Source organism: Neomonachus schauinslandi, chromosome X (genome assembly GCF_002201575.2).
Source record: "Neomonachus schauinslandi chromosome X, ASM220157v2, whole genome shotgun sequence".
Taxonomy (NCBI): domain Eukaryota; kingdom Metazoa; phylum Chordata; class Mammalia; order Carnivora; family Phocidae; genus Neomonachus; species Neomonachus schauinslandi.
The window spans coordinates 12075934-12081775 of record NC_058419.1 but is presented as its reverse complement, the minus strand read 5'-3'; the positions used below and the strand labels follow the sequence as shown (position 1 = coordinate 12081775).

The window sequence follows — 5842 nt, the reverse complement described above, 5'->3', positions numbered from 1 at the left end:
ACTGGTGATGATTTGAATCCTCTCCTTGTGTTTTTTCTTCTTCCAAACACTGCATACACGGGCAATGGGTAAGTACAAGTCTATGGCAGAAGTACAAGTCAAAATGACCTTTCTGATCACCTCTTCTATCACATAATAACTGTAGCATTACTACTATCCTAGCTGTGATGTTCCAGGTGCTTTATACACATCATTGCTAATTTTCACACCATCCCTATATTTTAGGTGTTATACCTGCATTTTATAGATGAGGAAAGGAAAGCACAGTCATCCAGGCTGTCGAAAGTTTACAAGAACAAACACTACCAATACATTGTTAGCAAAGTTCAGAGAACAAGCTCTCTTGGTGTGAGGGAAGCTCCGTGGTCCTACCAAATTTTTTTGGCTAACAGTCTATTTAAGTCTGTGTTTTCACCCACCTGCCATGAGAAAACCCGGATATTTTCCATGTTTGGGTTCAACTTCTTAAATTCCTTGGTAGCAGGTGGTTTGTCCTACTACCACTTGAGGTGTGCTGTTTTAGGGAAAATTGTATTTTGTCTTCAAAAAAATCCATAGGTTGTCTACCCACTGGGCTCAGATGCCATTCATTCCTCTTGCAGGTGGTACGTGTTGCCCATGATCTCTGTGGCAGAGCCGGGTCTTGTGACTTCACATACTATGCATGCCATTTCCGGTGTATGTACCCGTCAGTTCTGCCACTACACCCAGACACTCCCTCAAATGTCATTTTCTGCCCTAATTTCCTGGCCAGGACAGTGGGTAGCTGGACCTTTTAGGATGTCTCTACTTGCAGCCTACTAGTCATAATTGTAAACCATGGTCAAAAAAAATGCCATTCTTACCTTTTCCCTGCCCTTTGGTAAATATGAGTCTCAGCTCAGCCCCTTAGACCCTGCATTTTAGCCAGTGTTGAAGACAGTCTATTTCCCTGCTGGTGCTAACCACATTCTTCCAAGCTGCAATTTTTTGCCTGGGAATAACTACATTCTTTTTTTTTTTTTTTTTTTAGAGATTTTATTTATTTATTTGACAGAGAGAGGGCAAGAGAGCACAAGCAGGGGGAGCGGCAGGCAGAGGGAGAGGGAGAAGCAGGCTCCCCGCTGAGCAGGGAGCCCAACGTGGGGCTCGATCTCAGGACCCTGAGATCCTGATCTGAGCTGAAGGCAGACACTTAACCGACTGAGCCACCTAGGCGCCCTTGCATTCTTTTTTTTTTTTCTTAAGATTTTATTTATTTATTTAAGAGAGAGAGAATCTGAGGCTCCAGGCCCAGCACAGAGCCCTTTGCAGGGCTCGATCTCACGACCCTGAGATCATGACCTGAGTCAAAATCAGGAGTAGGATGCTTAACCGACTGAGCCACCCAGGCACCCCATAACTGCATTCTTTAATACTGCCTCAGGGAAGGAAAATGGGAAGGGGGAGAAATGTCCATGAATTTCTCTGTTGATTCAGAAAAGGCCTGCAGTTGATTCAGAATGGTACAGAAAAGTACCTGCAGCTGATAATGTTGGAACATTGGAGACATTTCCTGTTTATTATGCTGATGAGAGGGGGCGAGCCCAGAAGGAAGAGGGAAAAAGCATTTTGTGGCTACATTTACCTCATTCAAGTGCTTGGGATTAGGCAAGAAATGTAGAAGAGAGGCCACTTGGCCTTGGGAGCCATTATGAGAGTACCGGGAGCACCAGTGCCTGAGAGCAGGGGATCTGGGTGGGGAAGGAGGCAGGCTCTTTTCATTCCCAGGCCCGTAGTTAACCCTTTCTCAGCTCGTGGCATCTCAGTAATTGCTTTCCTTTTTTCTCTTCCACCTGGTCACAGAAGATGTGGTGTCAGGAATTTTTAATACAATTTCAGAATGACCCTGAAATTGTGTGGTGTCTGGGGTCACCTCGTGAAGCTCAGAGGAAAGACCTGCTGTCTTCTGGGGAATTCCCAGGAATTGATTTATCTTAATGAGATGGAGATAGGTGTGTTGCTCACACCTGACCCTGTTGTATATTTTTCCCCATCCCCTCTGGGACGAGCACTGAGTAATTAAGGTACTGAATAATTAAGAAGGAATCCCTCATGTTCCCTTTGAAGTTCAAAACAAGGACATCTTTTCCATTCTGATTGTTCTTGTTACTTGGCCTGTCCTATTACTAACCCACTTCTCTGCTTCACACACAAGGACATAAGAATTGGACCAAACTTGCAATTCAACAAAGATTTTTGAGTGCCTACTCTGTGCTATGCATGCATGTTCCTAGGGGCTGCGGTACAATAGGGAATGGAACAGTTAAAAACGCTAGTCCCTGTAGATCTTATACTCTAGTTGGGCAAAGACAGACAATAAATACTAGCTTAAATAAATTAGTGAAGTATATGTGGTCCCTCATACCAGCCTGAGGGTGAAAGAGACACTGAATCCTAATTTAGAGTCATTCTCATTCTTGCGTCTACCACCTAGGTTCTTGAAACTCTTGGGTTCTTCTCCCCCTTGAGTACTTTTTGTTCCTTAGCACACCACCAGTTTTTTTTTCTTTAAGATTTTATTTATTTATTTATTTGAGAGAGAGAGAGAGCGAGAGGGCACATGACTCGGGTGAAGGCAGAGGGAGAGGGAAAAGCAGGTTCCCCACCGAGCAGGCATCCCGATGTGGGGCTCCATCCCAGGACCCTGGGATCATGACCTGAGCCAAAGGCAGATGCTTAACCCACTGAGCCACCCAGGCGCCCCGGTGCACCACCAGTTTTAACTTTTAATTTTTTTTTTTTTTTAAGATTTTATTTATTTGCGAGAGAGAGAATGAGAGACAGAGCATGAGAGGGAGGAGGGTCAGAGGGAGAAGCAGACTCCCCGCCGAGCAGGGAGCCCGATGCAGGACTCGATCCCGGGACTCCAGGATCATGACCTGAGCCGAAGGCAGTCGCTTAACCAACTGAGCCACCCAGGTGCCCCAGTTTTAACTTTTAAACTTCTTGGCACAGTCTCTTGCTGTGACCATCATCGGTTACATGGGCTAGTGCCTTGTCACTCTACAGCCTGAATCATTGCCACCACCACTGTGACTCTTGCTTACTGTTGGAAGGATCTTTTTTTTGCCTTACACTAGGCTGATCATTCACCCCTGCCCAGATTGGGGCAGGGAACTTTTTTGCAGGCAGCTGGAGTCTCATCTGCCTAGTCCCAGGTACAAGGTTACCCTTCTCTCTCTTTATCTACTTGTGGCAGCTTCTCACTTTGTCCCCTCTGGCCAGATTACCACTTCTCCCTACATCCCAGATTCAGTCCTTACCTGTGACTTAGTATGATGGTGTTCCAAATCATGCTACTTTATAATTATAGGTAGAGATCTGTTAACTTTTGTTGGTTCTTTTATTTTATTTTATTTTATTTATTTTTTAAAGATTTTATGTATTTATTTGACAGAGACATAGCGAGAGAGGAAACATAAACAGGGGGAGTGGGAGAGGGAGAAGCAGGCTTCCTGCTGAGCAGAGAGCCCGATGTGGGGCTCGATCCCAGGACCCTGGGATCATGACCTGAGCCGAAGGCAGACGCTTAACGACTGAGCCACCCAGGCGCCCCTTGTTGGTTCTTTTAAAAATCAGTCATTATAGGGGCGCCTGGGTAGCTCAGTTGGTTAAGTGGCTGACTCTTGATATCAGCTCAGGTCATGATCTCAGGGTCCTGGGATCAAGCCCCTCTTTGGGCTCCGTGCTCAGTGGGGAGTCTGCTTGAGGATTCTCTCCCTCTGCCCATCCCTGTGCTCACGCTCTCTAATAAATAAATAAACCTTTTAAAAAATTAGTCATTGTATTTTCTAAAAATAAAAATAATATATGTTCACTTAGTAGAACTTGGAGCTAATAGGCAAATACAAAGAAGGAAACCATCGCTGATAATACTAACACTCAGAAATACCTAACTGGCAACAAGGCCAGTTTACTGGACATGCAACCTGTGTGGTCATACAGGGTTCAGTGCTTAGAGGAGCCCCACACTTGGTTTAATGCTCTGCTGCTGCTGTCTTGACATTCTTAATAACTTTTGAACAGGGGCTGCACGCTTTCATTTTGTACTACTAGGTCCTACTAATTATGTATTCGGTCCTGTCTCCTCTTAACATTATTGGTATAACTCTTTCTGGTGTTACCTCTGTCCATGTGTTGGTTTTAAAAATAGTTGGGATTACATCGTTTGTATATTTCTGAATGCTGCATTTTTCATGTAACATTATGATATGCAAATGTTCCTATTTCATTAGCTATTATTTGAAAGCATTTCCCCCCCCAATTTTAATTTAACTTCTAATTAGTGAACATAGAGTGCAATATCGGTTTCAGGACTAGAATTCAGTGGTTCATCACTTACACACAACACCCAGTGCTCATCACAAGTGCCCTCTTTAATGCTCATCCTCCATCTAGCCCCTCCCCCACCACACCTCCCTCCCAGCAACCCTCAGTTTGTTCTCTATCCTTAAGAGTCTCTTAAGGTTTGTTTCCTTCTCTCCTTTTCACCCCCTCCCATATGTTCACCTGTTTTGCCTCTTAAATTCCACATATGAGCAAGATTCTATGGTATTTGTCTTTCTTTTCTTTTCTTTTTTTTTTTGGTATTTGTCTTTCTCTGACTGACTTATTTCACTTAGCATAATACACTCTAGCTCGATCCACATCATTGCAAATGGAAAGATTTGAAAACATTTTGTTTTTAATTTTTTTAAAGATTTTATTTTTAAGTAATCTCTGTACCCAACATGGGGCTTGAACTCACAACCCCGAGATCAAGAATCACATGCTCTACTGACTGAGCCAGGTGGGTGCCCCTGAAAGCATTTTATTTTATTTTATTTTTATTTTTTATTTTTTAAAAAATATTTATGAGAGAGAGAGAGAGAGAGACCACAAGCAGGGGAAAGGGCAGAGGGAGAAGCAGGCTCCCCACTGAGCAAGGAGCCCTATATGGAACTCAGTCCTAGGACCCTGGGATCATGACTTGAGCCAAAGGCAGATACTTAACCGACTGAGCCACCCAGGCATCCCCCGAAAGCATTTTAAATTGATGAACGATATTCCATGACTTCTATAACTGTTTCCCCATTGTTCAGCTTTTAGGTTGTTGGTTGATTCTTGGAATCTTGTTTCATAGCTCAGTGCCTAGAACATTGTAAGTGCTAAACAAATATTAGCTATTACTGTGTCCATTGTCTCTCAGGTTTTTTTTTTTTTTTTAACCAATGAGAACAAGCCTTCAGATGTAGATACCAGGATTACCTAGGTAACTTAATAATGGAAACATGACTAGGAAGCTATGCAGATGTCAGGGGGCCATTGAAGTCCGGTCTCATGTCCAATGGCAGAGGATCTGGTGGGAGGCCAGGAGAACCTCTCAGGTGTCTTCAGGGCCCCTGGCTGCTAGCAGCAAGGCACAGACTTGGAGCAGGCACCCCAAGTGACCTCTTCAAACTCCACCATTTGTTTCGCTAATCCTCAAAGGGTGGAGGCTTGCTGGGGAACTGCACAAAATAGGGAACGCTTCATGCATTTGCATGTCATCCTTGCACTGGGCCATACTAATCTTCTCTCTCATTCCAATTTTAGTATAATTGCTGTGGAAGTGAGCACTCTTAGGTATTGTTTTTAAAGATTTTATTTATTTTAGGAGAAAGAGCATGCTTGTGTGAGTGAGAGGGGCAAAGGGGGAGGGAGAGAATCTCAAGTAGACTCCTAGCTGAGTGTGGAGCTCAATGTGGGGCTCAGTCTCACAACCCCGAGATCATGATCTGAGCAGAAACCAAGACAGACACTTAACCAACTGACCTACCCAGGCACCCCACTCTCAGGTGTT

The 5842-nt window shown here is 44.0% G+C and overlaps 1 non-coding gene across 1 annotated transcript; it reads right to left on the bottom strand.

Annotated features, from left to right (window-relative positions):
• Positions 1-5515: 5515 nt before the first annotated feature.
• Positions 5516-5619, bottom strand: LOC123323498. The gene has a single exon (XR_006539439.1). It is a non-coding gene; the product is annotated as a U6 spliceosomal RNA (small nuclear RNA).
• Positions 5620-5842: the final 223 nt, after the last annotated feature.